Here is a 23,864-nt window from a genome sequence, read left to right on the forward strand (position 1 = left end):
AGACCCTGGACCTAATCTAGATTGAAGGTGCTCATCAGGGCAACTCTGTTGAGCCCAAACACGATGGAATTATAATGAGTAGATTAGGAGTTCTAGTGACCAACTCCTGACTCCATCATGAGACCCTGTACCTCATCTAGATCGATGGTGTTCGTCAGGGCAAATCTTTTGAGCCCAAACACGATGGGATTATAATTAGTAGATTAGGAGTTCTGGTGACCAACTCCTGACTCCATCATGAGAACTTGGACTTCATCCGGGTCAAAAATAATAATGCAAACCCTAACGTAATTTCAAGTGAAAATGCGTTTTTCAGAAAATCGCAGCCAAATAACACTAGACCTTACTCATAGTGTTGTGTTCCTGCCGGTGAGTAAGGTTGCCAGAGCTCAACGAGGGGTGGGAGGGGGTTAGGGTCGGCAACGCGCATGTAACTCCTCTGGAGTTGCAGGCGTACATATGCGGGCCGTATGCTTGTTTGCCACCGACTTAGTATTAAAAAAAAAGTAACACTGAAAATCCATCAATAAGCGAGTCTGTTAGGCATACTGTAAAAAATTAACTTTTATTAAGATTTTCTAATCGCAGTATATAGCACTTCTCGGAACTCCGTAGCTGATTACGATCGCAACGAATGCCTGACAATCGAGCACAGGTCCGTCCTCTAAGCGCGCTCCGCGCGGACTGAGAGCGGGGCGTCGCTGCTGCGTGATTTATACGTGTTTTAAAAAAATATAAATTTACGGCAATGTAGGTCCCATAGTTACGATTTTTTTTTTATAGGTTAACATAAAGTTACAGTTTACTATAATATTATTTTTAAAGCAAAATATGCGTACAATTTGCGGAAATAAAATATAATAAAACCCTGTTTTCGCCAAAAAAATGAAGAAAACTCGGAAGGTATTTTATCAGTTTTTTCAAATGAATCTTCGATTGTTAATCATTCCAGCCCCTCGTACGAGATATGTTGAATCAAATTGTAGACATTCATGTACCAAATGATTCTTGTTTATAGCAAAATTGAGAACCGAAACGCCACATCTTACTGCAAAATTTGGAAAAGACTCCCAAAAAACCTCATTAAAAAAGAGGTTTAAAAGAGAAAATGAAAATTCGAACTGTTGGAGCCCCTAGTTTAGGAAACGATTATTTAAGTACGTTATCAGTTTTTGAATAAATACTAATAGTTACGTCGTAATCTTGAATTAAAAAGGAAGCATTTTACAAAATACGCTCGTCTGTAGGAATAAGGACTCTTAAAGGACTATGCGTCAAAATGGTCGCAATACCAACAGAGTTGAGAGTAAGGTCATTAGATAGGTATTTCTATGTACTTCATTTCGTTCTATGGGCACCAAGCGAAATTCCATTGCAGAACTGAGATATTGGTATTTTAGTCAAAATGTCGTCACCCTTATTACCTAGGCAATATAGTCCACGGCCGGGCCAGCGCGGCAAATCATTCAGTGTGCTCGCCCGGCGGTGCGCGAACATCTACCCTGCAGTAATTAATTTACTTATTTGGCCTCTATTGCCTAGGTAATAAGGGTGACGACATTTTGGCTAAAATACCAATATCTCAGTTCTGCAATGGAATTCCGCTTGGTGCCCATAGAACAAAATGAAGTGCATAGAAATACCTATCTAATGACCTTACTCTCATTTCTGTTGGCGTTGGGTCCAGGCTCCATACAAAGTTGCCCATGGTCCTTTGTTGTTTAGTTTTTTTTTACGTGAAATTGTTAAATTTTCTGCATAATACTCGTACATAATGTTTATTTAGTCACCTGCAATAATTTACGGGCCGAATATATAGGTCATACTGAGCAACTTTTACTATGGCACCAATCTCGAAATCGCGAAAAAAAATTACTTTCCCATAGAAAATGTCAAGGTCAGACAGCCAAAATGTATGAAACAGCCAATTTTTTTTCGAGATTTCGGCGTTGGAAGGATAGTAAAAGTTGCTTAGTATGACCTATAACTAAATAAACATCATATACAATTCACATTGTTGTCCAAAACTAAATGATTGTTAGCACCATTTCTAAGGAATATACCTACTGGAAAAGCGCCTATTAAAAATCATGATTTATTCAGTATCCTATGATTTGATCTTCTTCTTCTTCCTCGCGTTGTCCCGGCATTTTGCCACGGCTCATGGGAGCCTGGGGTCCGCTTGACAACTAATCCCAAGATGTGGCATAGGCACTAGTTTTTACGAAAGCGACTGCCATCTGACCTTCCAACCCAGAGGATAAACTAGGCCTTGTTGGGTTTAGTCCGGTTTCCTCGCGATGTTTTCCTTCACCAAAAAGCGACTGGTAAATATCAAATGATATTTTGTACATATGTTCCGAAAAACTCATTGGTACGAGCCAGGATTTGAACCCGCGACCTCCGGATTGAAAGTCGGACGTCATATCCACTCGGCCACCACCGCTTTGATGACCAGCCAGTATGACCTATAACTAAATAAACATCATATACAATTCACATCGTTGTCCAAAACTAGATTATTGTTAGCACCATTTTTACTACTTTCTACTGGAAAAGCGCTTTTTAAAATTAATGATTTATTCGATACCCTATGATTTAATGTCACTGTAAAAAAAAATATTGACTTAAAAGTTCTTGAGACCTACTTGCAGAATTTAGTTAAATGCGTGGAACAAACGGCAAAAATTACTCGTACGTTAGAGATACCCGCTTCTGAAGATTGCTTCCCCGATAATTGCCCGGATATACCCGGGTATTCGTAATTACCGGCTCATTAGGAGGATAGTGAAGTGCCGGTTCTCCATAGAAACGTAGTTCCTATTTTCCTCCCTAGATATTGACAATATGGAAAATATTTTTACGCGTATAATCGTGAAAATAGTATATGCGCTTTAAAGACTGTTAAGCAAGATATGTCAGCATTTGAAATCGACCACCATGCCTGGGAAACTTTAGCTGAAGACCGTGATGGATGGCGCAAGCGTGTTGTGGAGGGGAGAAGGCTATGCGACCAAGCCTGGTTTAATACGTTAGATAGCAGAAAGTGTTGCAGAAAGGAAATCGGGACTGGAACCTCAGGTGGCATGAGCTTTCTCTGCCAAAAATGTGGGAGGCTCCACAGTCACCAAGCCCGTTGTCTAAACAGCAATGCTTAAATCGTCTGCAATAGACGCAAAGGCCTGTGATGATGATGATGATGATAATAGTTACCTATAAAATTTGAATTTTATGAATAAATAATTGAATTGAATTATTGGTTATGGAATATGTTGGTTAATAATTATGTTGGTTAATCTTGGCGTGTGACTTTATTGAAAATGATTGAAAAACGCTTTTTTTAATTCGTTTTTATTACGAGTATAATGTCAATATTATCAATTATATATTATTTATATTATGTTTGTATTTGATTTTAATGTACTTACTAACCCTAGCTATAGGGGACTCCCTCTGGTCGCATAACAACTATGGGCATATTTTTAAATGTCATATTTAACACTTTATGCATAAAATGGTAATCATGTAAATCTTTAGTCAGACTTTTTCCTGAGCATAGCTGGGATTTTGCCATAAATGAGTTAAGTATGTCATAATTTTTGTAAACATAAATTTAAGTCGCATAAAGTTTTAGGTTAGGTTCGTTAGGTATGCACAAAAAATATATGACAACTGCTATATATGTTATCAAATGTTATGGCTAATAATGTATGACACAATATTATATGACTTTTAATTTGTATGCGCAATGATGATTATGACACAAGTTGTTATCCGTATCAAAGATATGCCTTAAACTTTTATGCAACCCAATATGGACCCCAAACGAAGTACTAGTATCTATGTGACGATGTCACAGTGATTCTTATTGAGACCTACTTTGGTAGAATATTTTTGATTTTTTTAATTGTTCGTTGACAGTGCTTCGAAAAGCCCGCCAAAAGTAATTAGTTACACTCGTACGTTAGAGATACCCGCATCGCTTCCGCGATAGTTTGCCGGATACCCGGGTACCCGTAGTTACCGGTTCATTAAAACTTGTGGATAACGTTGCTCGACTGAATTACACGGTGAAAAACTTTATATGAAATAAATGGAGCATGTGGATATTTTTATGAATTACTAGCTTCTGTTCGCGACTTCGTCCACGTGAAATGTTGATGATTGTTGATAAAAACGAACAAAAACTAAACTTTTTCTTAGTATATGACATTTATTTCAGTTTATAACTAGCAAATTATCTACATACTGCATATCATTAAAAGTCGATAATGATGTGCTGCTTTAAAAAGCGCTGGTGGCCTAGCGGTAAAAGCGTGTGACTTGCAATCCAAAGGTCGCGGTTTCAAACCCCGGCTCGTACCAATGAGCTTTTCAGAACTTATTTATTTATTCGATTTTATTCACAAATAAGCTTACAGTCTAATAAACCAAGGCGCTTATAAGTAATGATATTATAATTATTGTACATGCTATGTCACACTTACACTATGAAAATTACATTTCAACCTTACAAAAACAAAAAGCAAATTCGATTATATAATATTAAGTATGTCAATAAAGTAAATAAATATGGATGATAATCAATTAAATTAAGTTAAATTCAAAAATTCATAAATGCCTTTAATAATTTGGTAAGAGGCATGATAAAAAATGTCAACGTCAGGTAATCGCATAGACATATCATTCAACAGAGCGATAGCTCTTGCAGAGGGAGCGTTTGCGGCCCAGCGCGTGCGCCTCGCCGGGCACGCGAACAGGCGCCGGCGCCGCCGCGACACCACCGCTCCGCCCTCCCCCGCCGCGGGGCAACGGCGAGGGGGCGGCACAGACAAACCTATTCTTGACAATGCAGATGGATTCGCGACTTGGTTGCGTAGTAGCTTATAGTAATGTATAATAAGCTTATAGTTATGTAGGTACGAAGTATCATTTGAAATTTTCCAGTCGCTTTTCAGTGAAGAAAAACATCGTGAGGAAACCGAACTAATTCCAATAAGCCCTAGTTTATCCTCGGGGTTGGAAGGTCAGATGGCATTCGCTTTCGTAAAAACTAGTGCATACGCCAATTCTTGGGATTAGTTGTCAAGCTGACCCCAGGCTTCCATGAACCGTGGCAAAATACCGGGACAACGCCAGAAAGAAGATTGATGTGCTGCTTAAGAAGCTGTCAATTGCGGGTTTCAGCACACACTATAATAACTAGCCAACTACTTTTAGGAAAGAAGTCAATTCGTTCAGTACGACGGCGCTCGATCCGCCCGGGCCCAGGGACCGTTCTTGGTCACTTCAGGTATTGGACAAGGAGCCTTGTATGTACTCAGACACTCAACGTGTCTTTTATATGACCTGAAACTAGCACTAGTGTTGATTGGTAGTGCTGCACTACCAATTAACAGTAGGTATTGAAGATTTTTCTCTACTGCAACTGGATATTGCCAATGTAGAAACATTGACAGGCAGAACTTGGGCTCGTAATAATAAGGAACCTTGTATGAAGGTGTGAATTTTCTCCTGATACAAGTTAATTAACTAATAATAGGAATTCGACACAACTGTACCAATTGACATAGTTTTTTTAATCTTTCGTTAGTCAATTATAAATTTGTATCATTGGTTTATATACACATATTATAATAGTGTATTTCAGGAACCACGTGTTAGGATCACACTTTTTGTAATTAACATTTAATTTCGAATAAAACGTCATCTCGTCTAATACTAGAAATAAGGGCAAATTAAATCTTTTTTCTTCTCGTCGACTGCAATGGATGAATTAAGATTTCGTATACCAACTCACTCAACGATAAGATTCTCTTCGATACGCTCTAGTCACCAAATATATTTAAGTTAAATATCAACTAAATAATTGATATCCCATTTCAAAGTCGCACTAGAAAACCGGATAGGTATATCCGGCTCGTGAAGGAGTAGTTACCGGTTCATTAAAACTTACCCGGGTTTGTTTAAATTGATACAGTTTGAGAGTTCGTTACGTAGCGTTAATAGGGATTATGACACATGTTGGATTTAATAACTAGTTAAATAGGCAATTCTTTAGAAAATAAAAAGTATTTGAAATCGGTACGAGTTGCGAATGACCTAATCGCACGTGTATCGTGCAACGTTTTACAGTACATATGGTCCTTTCAATTTTCGATATAGGCATGTAAAGTGCTAATAACCGCACTAGTGCAGTAAGTAGTACCATATTTACCGTGAAATACTTATTGAAATGATAAAAAATAGAAGACCTCCCAGATTATAATTTAAGGTTTTGTTATAACTAGAATTAAAAAAATGGAATCATTCGACTCCTTACGTTTTATTACAATAAATTGTAGATACAATTTAGCAACTAAGTCGAAACTCATAAGTCGATAGCTCGGCCGATATACAGCATGTTTGACTCCCCGTAGGCGGTAAGGTGGTATAACGACTAGTGAAACTCATAACGGCATGCGTTTCTGGAAATCTCCTGCAGCCCGCACGAGCCCTATGGACCAATGATAATGAGAATGAGAATGAAAATGAGAATGAGAACGAGAACGAGAACGAGAACGAGAATGAGAATGAGAATGAGAATGAGAATGAGAATGAGAATGAGAATGAGAATGAGAATGAGAATGAGAATGAAATGAAAATGAAAATGAAAATGAAAATGAAAATGAAAATGAAAATGAAAATGAAAATGAAAATGAAAATGAAAATGAAAATGAAAATGAAAATGAAAATGAAAATGAAAATGAAAATGAAAATGAAAATGAAAATGAAAATGAAAATGAAAATGAAAATGAAAATGAAAATGAAAATGAAAATGAAAATGAAAATGAAAATGAAAATGAAAATGAAAATGAAAATGAAAATGAAAATGAAAATGAAAATGAAAATGAAAATGAAAATGGAAATGAAAATGAAAATGAAAATGAAAATGAACATACAGGTCGTCTCGTTGTTAAGTATATTAAACATACATACACAAGGTAAGTTTATTGATTTTAATTATACAAATTTACAATCGAAAATTCATTACATTCTTTTATACATTTAAAATTCATAATTAAAAATTAATCTATAAGGTTAGTGGCATGTCAAAAAATTGATTGTAATCATAAAACATATTAGTAAGGAGCCACTTGTTTAACCTAGATTTAAAACAGTTCCCCGAATATGGCCCCTACGGCATGCTTTATAGGAATCTCCCGCATTGTGGGTACAAGCGGGCCCAATCGACCAATGAAACTGGTCCATAATAGGTCCAGTCGGCAGTAATTTCTCTTCAGATTTCTGTGGCAAAAATTCTGGTGTAGTCTACTTGTAAGTAAACGGTACCTCAAGTGTTCCCACTTGGCATGGAATCCTTAAATATACACGGAACACGCCCTTATTCTTAAGAAACAATACGGCGTTGCATCACAGATCGTGATTTACATCTGGAGGCCGGTTCCGTTTTAACAATTTGATATGGGGTTCTATCTTGTTTTGATACGACAATGAGTGCTAACTGTTGGAAAATATTACATTATGATACAAGTGAGAAAAATAGGAAATTCGCTAAATTAAAGGCACGTATTTTACCGGTCAATTAAGTAATCCAATGAGTTGGTATTTGACATTTACACTAGTGACTGCGTAAACTCTATCGTATTCCTTCTGGATCACGCCAATACATCAGTGCGAGCGAGATGGACTGTGATCGAGTTCACACAGACGCTAGCATAAACGTCAAGTGTCAAGTCACGGTAGATGTATTAAATAATAGGGAGCGTGCATGAACTGTAGGCGTAAATGTGATGTTCAGACATAGGAATCCGTTTAAAATTTTACTCCCTTAATTTTAGACGCTTAATACCCGAAAATATGGAACAAATTCTGGTCGTTTACTTTAACAATAGTAAATGGGACATTCACGAAGAAAAAAATTGGGATGAGTAAAATTAAAAAAATTGGCTTGTCTTGTCTTAAAAACGAAGAAGAGTACATTGAGTTAATATTCATTATAATTTTACTCTTAATAAAAACGTATTTTTACAAACAAACCCTTGAGTGATCACTAATATATAGAACTAGCATCGATAGTCGAGTTTATCGATACAGGAACTCCCTACTTGTCAAACAATTTTGCCCCACGGATTCCTATGTCTGGTGATGTTTATTGTTCCGACTCAGGCCACAAGATGGTGGACCCTCCAACGCGCACGGTCCCTATACCATATTTATATTTTCACTGTTTTGTCACAATGGATAACATAAGAATGCGTTCTTTTTGATAGATCTACTCGAATACTAAAAAACAATTCAGTAACAATGATATCCACGATCCTTGGCACGGACGGCCGTCCGCTCAATGCTTAGCGAGATGCGTTCAAAGAAGGTGAAATTACCGTCCTTTAAGCGACCTTCTATCCTAGTTGGTTGTGACTGTTGGTGTGTGGTTGTGGTTGGTTGGTTGGCTGCCTACGAAACAGGAGACCCCGGGTTCGAATCCTGGTAAGGACATTTATTTGTGTGTATGTCACAAAATTTTGTTCCAGAATTATGGTTGTTTTCTACGTATATCAGTATTAATATATAGTTATATTCTATATAATTATCTTTATAATATTTATTGTTTTTATATATTATTTATAACAGAATTGGCCTCCTGTTCTTAGAAACATCGGTTCGTTTTAAAAACCAACTCTTCACTGAGGACGGAAACAAAGCGTCGTTTACCATGTCAAAGTTGCCGGTAGCATTGCAAAATATTATTCAACCTCACATCAGTCCGCTAGATAAAGCATTTACTTAAAAAAATTGGACGACCGCTTTGTCATACAAATGTAGTATCCAGTTTCGTCTCTGGATATGGACATTATGGAATATACTTTTACCATACATCTAAAGAAAGAAACATAAAAGATTATTTTTTGCAGATATGGTTTGTCATCACTAATAGTGCCTAAATCTTAGTAACACTTAGAATTTGCATTATAAAGATGCTATTCATTTATTATATATATATATAATATGTATTTTAATATATGTATGTATATGTATTTATATATCTTTTTTATTTATATTTGTATATGATAATTATATTGTTTAGTTTTGTGTTTATTCTGTGCTAGACTTCTTTTATTGCATCTGGAACACCTACTGATATAATATTTTTTTTTTTTTAATTCCGCTACCTAAAGGTTGTCTGGAAGAGATCGCTTTTTAGCGATAAGACCGCCTGTTGTTTACCTCTTCTTTATGTGTTGTATTATTTGTACTGTTTCTGTATTGAGGTGTGCAATAAAGTATATTTGTATTGTATTGTATTGTATTCTAAGGGAGTTCCATCTATGTCTCACATCGTACCAATCGCTTACTTTTCTATCATTACTCCTTTACCCGTTGCTGAAATTAAGACTTTATGTATACCAGAGATAAGATAGCTTTTACAAAGCATGTATTTGATAGTTTCTGTCTAGGAGATGGAAGATACTTAACAGTTTTTTTTTTGCCTTTTTGCATTTTTTTTGTTGGTAATCTGCATTTTGCAAAGCGATCACTGTAAACATTTTTAATTGCTTTGCATATCTTTGTGTGTATTTTGAATATAATCGCAAACGTAAACTAGATGCAGTTTTTACATAGTGCTATAGAACGATTCTGTACCCCTAGTGTACTTAAATTTATTCGATAGCTTGACGTGACGTACGCGTTTGCGTTAAGTCTCTTTTTGTATGGGATTTTGAGTTTCCAAAACGTCCCGCTTGGCGCGCTGTTTCTAAATCTTATACAAAATGAGACATAACGCAAACGCGCACGTAACTTCACGCTATCGAATAAATTTACACTAGGGGTTCTGAACATTGACATATATCTAAGGACGGGCCTTACGGGCAATAAGAATGGGGCCAGTACAGCGGTGTCACGCACACGAATTCGAGCCAATCGTGCAGTCTAACGCCGCAACCCGATTGGTTGATGAGTTCGCATCTCGCGCGCGATTGGTCGCAAGTGTCGCAACACGTTGCGTTACACTGCACGATTGGTTCGAATTCGTGAGTGACACCGCTGAACTGGCACCATTCTTAGTGCCTGTAAGAGCCGTCCTTAGTTATGTCAATACTTCTGAAAGATTTTTTGGAGTGAAAACTTCTTTAGCGGCGCTGTGCACTTTTTGTGATGGGGAAAAAATGTTAAACTCGCGTCAGGGTCACGTGACCGTCAGATTGAAAATTCGTAAGACGGACACGTGACATCATGGTGACGTGCAAATTGAATGTCATCGAAGCCTGGTTACTTTTGAAAAATCGTATCTCATTCAAGAGTGACATCTTATTTTCTTCATAATGAAAGTGCTGTCATAACGGTTAAAGAGGTTGAATCTTTGTTAATTGTGTTGTATTGTATCTTTGTGTTGTTGGGTGTCCATGATTATAGATACTCAAATTGTTCCTTACCAAAAAGTTAAATAACAGAAAAGAAGCGTGATTGTTTTACTTAATATGATGGTGAACGATTCATTAACATTTACTGATTGTGTAGGCTGTAGTCCTGCTCACTTCTCATGAATTACTTTGTATTGTTATATATTAACACTAAAATTCGCATTTCTAAATATCTTCCACACTCAAATTTATTTACGTAGGTATAATAGAGAATTATCTCTTTTTTTTAAACTGCTACTCAATTTCTCCAAAATATCAAAAATGCTTTTCGAGTAATATTTTTATTTTCATTTATTAAATTCTTAGTCATCTAAATACGCCTAATTCTCTCTAATTTACCAAGTTAGCGAATTTACGATCTGCAATACTAAACTTTAGTTAATCATATTCCACTCGAACGGTCATCAAAAAAGGCCAATAATAATAGCCCAATCAAACAACACAATCATCTCGTGTCTCGATAACTTGTGACTACAATCCTGTTTATTACATCTGTTACCAAAGTCTGGGGCCAAACTAGTTTGTCCTAGGTCTAACCGTTTTATCCTAAAGGTGGCATTCGGATCGTAACTGCAACTACAAACTACATCACTGTTGCGAAATAACCGATTACACTACGACTAACAATTCCAAACACACAAGCGGTATTAGACCTTTAAGCCTAAAGAGAGACTTTGCCTCTTTGTTCTACCGCGTGTACCATGCAGCTGCTCTAAGCATAAAACAAATATCTTAACATAAACATATTCATAATTTATTTCTAAACACGTATTCCATGGTTACATTTCACTTACATTCATATAAAACAGACTTAAACAATAATGATTGTTTACATATGCCTGCGAGATATATGGCAAACATTGTTCATGTAAATTAATTTTCACTTACAAAGTACACAATATAATTGAGCAACTTAATACTATATAATACATTAATGGAATAATTATCCTATTTATCCTACTGCAAACCCAGTTATATTACTTATAATCAATACATAACTATTAATATATTCTCTGTGTCTTCGTACGTCATATTTTGAAGGCCTTTTCGGGGCGTCCTTACACTTTGTGTAGCTAAGATACGATAACGATAAGTTCTGGGTTAGATAAGTTCTCATTTAGATATCGTTTGTATATATTGTTGTTTAATTGACAGAAGCAGTTCGATTCGGGCAACCAATATTAGTTACTTTTAACCACCGGTCTGGCTGCCTGTCAATTTGTGTATAAATGCCCAATATTTATTTATTTACTTACCAGCTGCCGCCTCTAATCACAGTTTTCAAGTCATGTAGTGTTTGGCATGAAAGGCAAAATGGCATCAAATTTCTATATTATTCTAAGTTTCTGAACTCTCTCGAGCATTATAAGGTGACCGCTTATTGATTGTTGAACCACTTAGTGAAGTAATTGAGATACCGCTCAAACGAAAGAACACAATTTTGGAGGGCAATGACCGATTTTACGATCGTTTGGTTGTAAAATGTTTGCGAAGGGTTGTTTTCATAATTGATACGTTCGAAATAATTTGCATTTTGATTGTTTGGTGGAGTAAAGATTCAGTTCGGTTAAAATTTGTACAGATCGTAAACACAAATTATCTTCCAATACTCGTACAGCAGAACGTTGTTTTTGGGCCCATCACATACATAAACAGACATAAGTAATATCATGACTATTTCTATGTTTATTTTTGTAATTATATATATGTATATAAGTATGTACTTAATAAAAATACATTACTTTGTCCATTTTCTTAATTCAATAGATCAATAAAAGCTTTGCCGTCGTTAAGGTTTTTTATAGCATTTATGATTCTATTCTGTCGAATTTTTTCACAACAAAGTTATAATTCTCTTTACACTAAACTTTATAGTAGACGAGTATGTGTTCTAGTTTGATGGCTCCTCACCACAATGGCCCAGCGCTGGACCAACGAGATGGCCATCAATAGTTTATGGTTATGGCTTCTCTGTACGATGGCCTAGACTTGGACCAGCGAGATGGCCATGCGATGGTTGAAACTGCGTTCAAACACGAGTTGTGGAATGGGCCACGAGTACATGCGTACTGCCATCGATGGCCCACTACCTTTTGGCTCCTCTACACGAAAAACCAACACTGTGGCCAACCCATCACTATCCCGCCGCCCATCAGCCATCCAACACGACTGCGCTTTACACACGCTGGCCCATCTTAGTAAGCCAGTATGATGGCCCATCGTGTAGCTGCCACTGTCCGTCATAGCTAGTTAACTAAAAAAAGGAAATCATAAGCATCATTCCAGAATAAATTTATTCGATGGTGAAACGTGACGTATGCGTTTACGTTAAGTTTAATTTTGTATGGGATTTTGAGTACCCAAAATGTCCCACTTGGCGCGCTGTTTCTAAATCCCATACAAAATGAGTCTTAACGCAAACGCGTATGTCATGTTTCGCTATCGAATAAATTTACACTAGGGGTACTGATCTGTGCCTAAATTAAAGTGGCACTTAATATATATACCAGCAGGTGAGAAAAAATCTAAAGACTTTTTGCCTCCCCAAACAGGGTTCTACTTATATATGCAAACGAAAAAGGTAACGTGGTTAAAATTAGGCGCCTAAACCAGATACTTTCCTCGACGGGTAACAGGTTTTTAAAATGTTTACGTAGTCCTAATTACGCTTCTGTTTGTTTCGCGGACTGTCCGAATGAGATAACAAATAAATTAATTACGTTTTCTTGCGAAGGCCAGAGAAGATTTTGTTGAAAAAGGCCTGTTTTTGTCGTGGATTTTACTTGAGTCTACCGTGGAAAAGACAGTTCGAGCATACTGACTGTTTGATCCTAATTTTTCCGTGTGACTAATTAAATTTATTGTGGTATGGGCATTTAATGAGGAGGGATGAATGCCATATAGGAAAAAGAATGTTAGGAATGAATGTTGATGGACGGAGAGCGGATGGTAGACCCAAAAAACGATGGATGGATTGTGTGAAAGAGGATATGAGAAAGAAAGGAGTGAGTGCTGAGGTGACGAAAGATAGAGGAGAATGGAAGAGAAGAACATGTTGTGCCGACCCCACATAACGTGGGATAAGGGCAGGAGGAAGAAGATTGTGTTTGATTAAATGCATAAAAGAGACAAAACCTTAAACATACGGCTAAATTAATGCCTCTGCCGTGGAACGCACGCTCCAACCGTGCGCGACATCATGTATATGTTAGCGGCCGATCATCAGATCAGGCAGATCGTGAAATTCCTAAGTATTTAGTGAAACCTTAAAAACTTTGTCTCGTTCCCTGAGTTGACGGAGCCCCGCTACGCCGGCCTATGCCTATTTCTGGACAGTTTGCCAGCAACTTAACGAACCTATCTCGCCTATCATTGGCTCAATTTGACTATCATCAGAACACAAATCAGGAACTTTACAATCTGCCTGATCTTACGATCCGCCGACATATATATCGATTCAAGACAAATGTATGGTGGTCGGGGTCAGTAAGTTGGCAAGAAAAGTATGATAAAGTGACATTCCGACAATCTGAAACATCACTTTTGTGACTGGTAGATCATATCCATAATAAATCCAGATGATAATCAAATTCATCATGCATTATTGAAGCAGTAATGTTATTCATCTTTCATTCATCATGCATTATTGGAGCAGTAATGTCATTCATCATTCATTCGTCATGCATTATTGGAGCAGTAATGTCATTCATCATTCATTCATCATACATTATTGAAGCAGTAATGTCATTCATCATACATTCATCATCAGGGCCCCTACATGTCATGCCGATGTTTAACGATTTCATATTACGGATTTAATCTCATTTTCTCTGCGAAATACCTAAAAGCTCTTTGTAGTACGTGCTAAATATACTAATGTTCACACGAGCATTATGTTGGCAGGATACTGCACGCATAGGTACTACAGAAAACTGAAATTCGCAAATTGCGGGGATCTATCTCTTTTACTCACACTAAAACGTAATTAGAGTGACAGGAAAAAATACCCGCAATTTTGCGAACTTCGATTTTCGCGGTTACAGTCCTGGATCTTGCAGAAAACCGTACCCGCAAAAACTCAGTCAGTGGGAAAGAGCTTTTTATTAGACGACTCCCTATCCTAACCACGACTGCCTTGGCATTGTCAAACTGATATATTCAATGATTTCTGCGTAACTTTTTTTCTATACATCTCGCTAGCACTAATATGCAAGTACGAGCGAGATGCATAGAAAGTAAGTTACGCACATGCTATAGAATATATTGTACGGTTTCAACTGTTGTTACTCTGAAAGTACGTCTGAACGTCTGTCAAATTAGTTTGACAGCACTGGCTTAACTCGAATGCGGCTGACAGACCAGACTTGATCAGTGTCAATTTGGTGGTAATCATACTGATTGCATTTCGTCACAAAATAGAATCTGCGTTCTGTAAAAATAACGTTGTAAACGCTATATTAAATATATTACAACGGGTCACTCACGTATTTTAAGTCGAAAACGCCCAGATGCTCCTGGCGACACTACTCGGAACGGAGTGAAACATGTCGAGCGTTTTCGACTTAAAATACGTTAGTGACACGTTGTAATATATTTTTTCTGTGTTTCACGGAAGTTTTGTTATTAAAGTCGTAAATGCCGTAAAATTCATGGCGCTTACGCATTTAGGTCGCGAGATTAACGCTCCGCTTCTATGTTTTTTTTTTCAAGACAACAACAACTCATGGCGCAAAATACTGGTTCTGTGTGCCGGTGTTTTGCGCCATGAGATGTTGTTGTTTTGACAACAAACCATAGAATCGTAACGTGAATCTCGCGACCTAAACGCGTAAGCGTCATGAATTTTACGGCGTTTACGACTTTAATAACAGAACTTCCGTGAAACATAGACATACTATACGTAGTAATAATAGTTCAATGATTTTCTATTTAAATCTTTTAGGTAAGGTCAACTGCTAGACGGTAAACAGAATGCCGTTGAATTTAATTCCCAGTCTACGCTGCAATTTTAAATTTAATATCCACTCAGCACTTTCAGCCTCGCGCTCAGTTTATCGCGAATATTAATACTTTCTCGAGTTTCAGTTTTGGCCACAGACATGTGTCTTAATACTCTTAAACCGTGTTTTTCTGTAAACACCAAACATGCATGCATTACTGTTGACTGCATTGCTGCCACAAATGTAAAAAAATCGGGCAGCAACATAGATTTTACGAACGTCACCGTTAATTTCAACCGTAGTAAGGACGCGAAGCGTAATGTGACGTACCCATAGCCCATAGGTACATTTTGAAAAACAAATCTGCAAGTAATATTTTATATATGTTCATTGTCGCTTTCTGTTTGTGTTTTGCAAGGATCACCAGCCATCACCACCACAAGTGATCAAAGGGTAATTGGTGATCGTTGATTCTACGAACTACTTGATTCAACCGTTGATCGCTAGTCAACGAACGAAACGTTTGGTTCAACTGCTTTAACTGGTTGAATTTTAACGTAAAATAAAATTAAACTCTAATGCCAAGCAATATTATAAACTTGATATTTTAATGAATCAAATGTTGGATGTTCGTTGAATTTATATAATAGGGAGCGCTATATAACTACTAGGTTGCTGCTAAGAGATAACGAGACGGAGATTGCGGCGTTCAAAACGTAGCTGAAGTAAAAAACTAATTGACGAAATCAACCAATGAACACCATCATTGATGTTTTTGCTAAAAAAACATCTATGTTTGATTATTATGTTTTTGTTTCATTTGCGATGCACATGAGTATCAGTTTGGAGTATTTTTTTTGTATTATTAAATCAATTACTTTGGAAAATTACTTTGTATTCTAGTTTTGATAATTGTAGAAAATAAATGATCATAAAGCTGGTTTCGTGAAGTATTCAAGAAGAAAAAGATATAATTGCGTTAGCGGACTCTAGTTAGATTATATTTCTGTGGTTTCATCTTGAAAGTTGGAAATAGTTTTTCGAGCGATGATTTCAAGAAATTCAAGTCGTGTTTCAAAGGGACGTCTTTATCTTATTTGGTTTCAACAGAAACTCTCGTTAACGAGTCTACGTGTAAAAGTAAAATTTTAATTTAATACAAATTTTGTCACTAATTTGCAGTGTTGTGCATTTTGTTAAACTGAAAAGTAAAAGTTCTTGCGTAAGTTTAACTAAACATTATTTTTTAATACTTACATATCTCTAATTGAAAAATAAAAAGTTCTTGCGTAAGTTTAACTAAGCATATTTTTTTAATAATTAAATATCTCTGTTTTGTATTTAGATGAAACTTGTATATGTCGCAGACATTTGGTTAAATTAGCCAGGTTATTGGACGCCTATAATAGGCTAACTAAACATTCATCAATATCCAATTTAACTTAACATTACTATTTTATTTAACATTACTGCCGCAAATGTCAAAATCGGTGTTTCATTAGCGACAGCAATGCATTTGGCAGTAAAATCGCGCTGCAATACTGCAGCTGCAAGCTGCTGGAGTAGTCAAAATCCGAATGTTACCTTTAGAGTGATCATAATATTATATAACTATAGGTAGGTTATACTCATACATGAAGAGCATGAGATACTTCCTTGTTTATTTCTATACCTTCGAAGAAATCTTATTTTTCATTAATCTTCACATTCCAATCATCTTTGCTAATACTCGTTGTTAAACATAAGCTTGTCCTTTTCTCTTTCTCTTTCGGTGAGCTGGAGCTCGTAAGCACGTGCAAATTTCTCGCTTGCCTAAGTGCGACTAAAGGCAACTCGTACATTTTGTCACAAGTTAAGCGCTTCAACTTTGGAACGCCCATAATCTATCTTAAATTATAAACGATTGGTACTCGTAGATTTTATTTGGAGCGAACTACTTGTAATAGAAAAGTAGGAAGTAGGATAAAGCAAAAATATAATATAAAGTCTAAAAGCAACAAAAGCCGCTGTCAGCAACCACAATGTAGGAAGCCAAGCGAAAGGAATTGATATATAACATAGCATTGTGGGCTAGGTGGGAATACTTCATCTCGCTGACGTGTAGAATCTAGCTGAGAAATATTTGCGGTTTTTAATAAACTACCTTTTGGCCACGATTTCAAGATTAGGCGCTGAATTTCCAGAAGCACTTAAATTATTTTTCGTATTTTCTAAGTTTTTCTCTCCCTACTAATTTGTACTCAAATCGTTCCTATTACAAACTTTCCATCCCTTTTTAACCCTACTAGGAGATGAATATACAAAAACATTGAAATTACTTGTCTCGTATTTTATGAAAATGTCTTATTACGGAGTTTCAAGTTCGTAACTTAATATAAGATTCAAACTTCAAAAGTTCTAACTTTGATCTTCTTTTAACCCCCTTAGGGGATGAATTTCCAATACAAGCCTTATTGAGCTTATTGTGGGACTATGTCAATCTGTGTAAAATTGTCCTATAATATTAAATATCGTAGGACAATTAAGCTTTCGATTGGAATAAATATTTTTTTCCACTCGTCGATTGTAATTAGTACTTTTCATGTATAGGCTCCCAACTCAATTATAATATTAATTTCGAAACAGTTTAGTCAACTATAACGAAATCAACCAATCGCCAAGAAGACGACACAAAACGACCCAGTGGACGACGGTGGGACGACGTTATAACACTAGACCCTACTCATAGTGTTGTGTTCCTGCCGGTGAGTAAGGTTGCCAGAGGTTAAAGCGGGTGCGGAGTATTAGGGTCAGCAACGCGCATGTAACTCCTCCGGAGTTGCAGGCGTCCACAGGCTACGGAGACTGCTTACCATCAGGCGGGCCGTATGCATGTTTGCCACCTACGTAGTATAACAAAAAAAAACTTTTATATTCCCAATAACCTAACTCAGCGATATAACTTTCGCTCCGAAACTTCAGACAGGCGGGCTCAGAGTCGTCTCATAATTTACGAAAACTCCATCAAAGCAACAAGTATACAAACTTATGAAGTAAAACTTGGAGATTCCACTTAGATATGGTCTAATTGATAGAACTTTTTCATAATTGAATGCCTAAAATGTCTGTTATCTGATAAAATAATTCCCTAAAGAACCAATTTATTATTTTTCATCACACAAAAGATCTTATTTCATGCAGGTGTATTGAAAGACAAAGGCCTATAGTTTAACTAAAATACGTCTTAAAACCCCTCCTTCCCTTCCCCTCCCCTTCCCCTCCCTCCCCCTCCCTTCTCCATCCCCCTCTCCCTCTCCCTTTCCCTTTGGCATGACGCTGAGGATGATTTGATGCTTATACGTTGTGCGAGAAAGCTGTGATACATTGTTACTTTTTGATTTATGTTTGTCGATAACCGATTGTCACTGAGGTAGACTCACAAGTAGGTATCCGCAGAATATCCTCCAAAGGCCTTATCTCCTTTTAAATGGACAAAATCACATCGAATTTTCAATTATAATAGAATCAAAGTTTCCAAATTCAATACTGCTGTCCTGAATAAGCTGCTTGCCACGTATCAAACGAATAAAGTCATCGTTGGCTTTCCACAATCTTCAAATAAGCTTAGCTGGAGGATAAAGTGCTAAGTTTTGCAGGAAGTTTTATCTGGCAGTTAATTACCTATCCAATACTTTACTTGGACATTGTGAAACAGGTGTTTAGTGTCTTAATTTTTTTCTAACCAGTAGTGTTTGTTGATTTGTACAGTTTTGTATCCTCGAAATTGTTCATCCTCTGCGTATAATTTACCTTGAAACCCTAAATATATCCAAGGTCACAAAAACCGCTTGATTACCCGCTTAATCACCGACCTCTTATGCCCGTTATGAAAAAAACGGGGCATAATGATCTTTTTGTAAGCTTGTAAGCATCATTAGATGCGTAAATTTTGGAGCGGAAAATAAAAACATTTTTGGCGGCACGATATTATAGTACTAAGATAGGGGAAGTAGGTTAGGGTAAAGGCACCTATTACCGTGGTAGTTAAGGAACTTTTCAAAAGAGATCCAAAAATTAAGGGTATCAATGCTGTCTAAACGTCAGGATTTTTTTTTTTTCATCAGAGCATTTAATGAACTTTCCGTTTCACACGTTTTTGGATTCATTTTGGGTTATTATATGTATTAAAATATTTTTTGAAGCCAAAATGACCAAATCTTCTATTACCGTGGCAAGGGACAGGCTGTGATTCTATTATCGCGAATTGAGCTTTCATTACCGAGGGTACAATTGGCATGATTTTTCTGCACTCGTTAACAGAAACCAAACTTAAAATTCGAAACCTAATACCGAGGGTTAAAACAATAATAACGACGTGGGTTCTGTATATTATTTTTGTGTCATTAAGTTTAATAATGACACAAAAATAAAAAATAAAACTATAGGAGTATGTTTAAAAATAAGAGATATATTCGAAGAGATTATAATTACACTTTGGCACAATCAAATACTATTAAATAGTTAACTTACCAAGTACCCACGAGTACCTGTATAACAAGTTATAAGTTGAATGTTTTACATGTAAAACAACAAAAATTATTGTTAGTAAAGTTTTACTAAGGACGTATATGACAAATAGGCCTGCCTGTTATTAAATAAAGTAATTTTGTAAATGCTATAAAGATTGATAAGAGTTTGTCTTACTGACATAATTAGCTGCACAAAAAAAACAAGTAAGTAACATTTTCTCATAAGGCACAGCGTAAATTATAGTCGAAATTTTATAAGCTGGACGTTTACCACCTGAGTGAAAGTTTACCACAGTGAAATGGTAAACGTCCACATTATAAAATTTCGACTATATATAAAAACATGATAATTTTTAATTCTAATATTTTTGATAAGGTAAATAATTTAAATAAAGTCTCTCGCATATTATGTGTTATAATTTACCCGTTTATAACTAACAAATCACAGTACTTTTCTTATTGCTGATTCTTATAGCTAAAAAAATCATGTCTGAGATTTTGGACTACTGTATAAATAAAATTATATAAAAAAAATCTAATCGGAATTGTCCGGCAGTTGGGTACCCTTCCTTGCCTGTCAGAGTAATAACTGAATCAGAAAACAGAAGAATTTAAATCTGATAATGATAACTGAAGTCTAAATTTTATCAACGAAATCTGTACTTGCGGTACCCTAAATGCGATATTTCAATACAATACCAAATAGTCACTCGGTAATAGATAACTCTTTAAGAGCCTATTACCAACCCATTCGATATTTCTCTGGGTCGGTAATAGATTTCTATACATTCTATTACCGAGGGTAATCTGATCATACCATCGGTAATAGGCTTAATTTGGAGTTTAATTAAACCTAATTCCGACCCATAAAAAGAATAAAATACAGATGTTTTTTCAAATCAAATCAAACACGTATATTACAAGCTTCTTGTAAAGACAAAATCACATAACTGGCAAGTAAATTTTAGGTTTTAACTCAAAATAAAAAAAAGTTGACAGATTAAGGGTTCCCATAGAAACAAGGAAATCGGTGCTGAAGTTTTTGTTAAAAATTAAGGGTTAGTTGAATACTTTCCATACCACGAAAATAGCTCTTTAATAGCGTGAATAGATCAAGATTGGAATAAATAAAAGAAATTATAAAATTGATAATTTGTACCAAAACTAAAGAGTAAATAACAAAACTACCACTTTTTCTATTAACGTGGCATACCACGGAATTACTTACCACAGAAGTAATTGGCGCCTATCACCGCTGTATTTTATTTTCAATTTTAAACGTATTTCCCGGTCAAAAACTAAGTTAAAAGTAATTCAAAATCGTGTAGAAAACAATACACAACCTCTTAAAAGGCATTGCACTAGTTTATTTGCCATAACTATTACGTAAAACACTAAGTAAGATTGGAGTGCACTTACCTGTGGAGTCACGCGTCTGTATGGAACAACCGGTTCTTGCGCCACCGTCGCACAAACTGACGAATCGCGAGTTTTTTGTTACACTCACACAAATGCACACTAATGGGCACGATAGACCAATGAATGAGCTTGTTTTGTGTATGCTTTATTTCTTAGAGAATAGATCTGTTTGCTTGCAAAATGCGTATTTGTAAACACCGCGGTGTTAGACGTCGATTTTGATACCCGCGTTAATAGGCGCCGTTACCCTATCTTCATACAAACGCACAGTGATCGGAAACCGGTATTTTTTGTATGGGAACGAAAACGGTATTTTTTCGTTCTTTGATAATTATTTCATTCCTAATCGGGCAATCTAATAATACGAAGTCGTTATCTAAAAACACAACTGAGTCCTACATTTTGAGTATAAAATAAACCGAAATATATGGTTATTTCGATGTTTTTGCAAAAAACCAGTTCCGATCCCTGCAAACGCACCGCGCGCGGCTTGTATGTGTGCGCCATAGTATCTTTACGTCGCCGCACGCACACTCAAACAAAAGCCCCTGGCGCACTGAGAAACGGGTCGAGATTTTTTTTGAGTGTGCGTGCGGCGACGGCGGCGTTGTATGAAGATAACCTACTTCCCCACTCTTTGTACTATGACGATATCGGAGGCGACAAAATAATTTTGAAATAGAATTCGCTTGTAATTTAATGAACGAAACGATGACTAATGTACACATTTGATGTCTTTTATGAGCCGTAGGCGTACAAAAGGCACGGGACAAGTATTTGATGACACTTGCACACGTACAATAAACGACGTTTTAGTACATTTGTGAAAGATCACAATAGAACGCCCGTGCATACATATACATGGATGAATGAATACAGATTCACTCAAGTTACTGATAACTTTATTGTTACTAACTGATAACTTTGTTTCCCTCTTCCTGCTCCTAGACTAGCTACTTTAGATTAAAACATATTATTATTAAGGTAGGGCACTCAAGGTCTATTAACAGATTGCTTATTTTTACAATATTTTTTGTATAAGACTGTTTGTTGCCTAAATAAATTTAAGAAAAAAAAAAAAAACTTTGGTTAGGTAGGTATACACAAACATTACATATATGTAGCTTAGTTTCCAAATTTTGCCCTGAATATAAATGTTACGATCATAAATACATTGAAATAATTGATCATAAAAGTTCATTATATGCAAAAACCACTCGCTTAGTTGCATTTCAAGATTATTTATTTTGATGCAATAGATGACTTTTAATTATCAAAATTACACTATGAATACATATTTGTGTAGTTTTTACCAAAGACATAAGTACGAATTGTATACTGTTTTGTTATGAAAACATCAGATTTATTTTTAATTTCCCAATTAAAATTATAGTTTTACTTTTAAATCCTTAAGAACCGTGAGATTGAAGACCTAGTGGCTGAACCTAACATCATGGGAGAAAGTAAAGCCCACAGACTCCGTTGGTTGGGCCACCTTGAGAGAATGGATAAAGATCGGAACGTAAAAACAGCGTACGGTCGCCTAGCAGGAGGACGTCCTATCGGACGCCCTAGGTATCGCTGGAGCGTCATGGTGGAGGCGAATCTGCGCGAGCTTCGAGTCGACAATTGGCGAGAGGTCGCACAGGACCGAGAAAAGTGGCGCTGTCTTGTGTCGGAGGCCAAGTCTCATTTTGGGTCGCTGAGCCAACGGAGTAAGTAAGTAAGTACTGAGAATGCCGACCACCATTTTTTTTCTCCTGAGTGACGTCATTATAGCAGAAACAAGTGTTCAATTTGTAAAAACGGCGAAAAATTTGCACATTTGACCTTTCTTTGTTACTGCACTGCTATTATGACGTCATAAGAATGGTGGAAATGCCTTTTGACGTGGTTTAAATTTTAAACAGTTTTTCTTGGCATATAGCGATGTTATTTTCATGACATAAAAATACCAGTTGGCTACCGAAGCTATATGAACATTTATAAATATATTTCAAATGACTGTAAAATACCCTATTCTATTGTGAGTGAAAAAAGCTAGCGTCGTTTTTACATGTTTTTATATATTATAAAAAAAAGACCAAGAAGCACTGGTTCGAAACTTTGAATAATGCACATCCACGTAGGTAAAGCACGTTTAATGAACTATCAAACAACTCGAATCCTGGCCCGCTATGAAGCCTTTTCACATTTGGGTACTACGTCATTGGTATTAGATAGATAGATAGATAGAATACTCTTTATTGGCACACCTCAGTAAAAATATACAAGAAAAATAAACCATTGATTAAATTTAGAGGCAGACAACAGGCGGTCTTATCGCTAAAAAGCGATCTCTTCCAGACAACCTTTGGGTAGCGGAAATAGAGAAGTTAATCGAAAAAGTAGGTGTTGCTAAACCGTTATGAAGCCTAGATTCACACACACAATTACAGTGAATAAACATACACATATAAGGAATATAAATAGACATACATAAACATACATATAAATATATATAAAATTAACCGAAACATAGCTAAATATGACAGCAGCATGTCAGCCACAGAGTAAAAATAACTATGTACTAT

Source organism: Cydia pomonella, chromosome 18, assembly GCF_033807575.1.
Source record: "Cydia pomonella isolate Wapato2018A chromosome 18, ilCydPomo1, whole genome shotgun sequence".
NCBI lineage: Eukaryota > Metazoa > Arthropoda > Insecta > Lepidoptera > Tortricidae > Cydia > Cydia pomonella.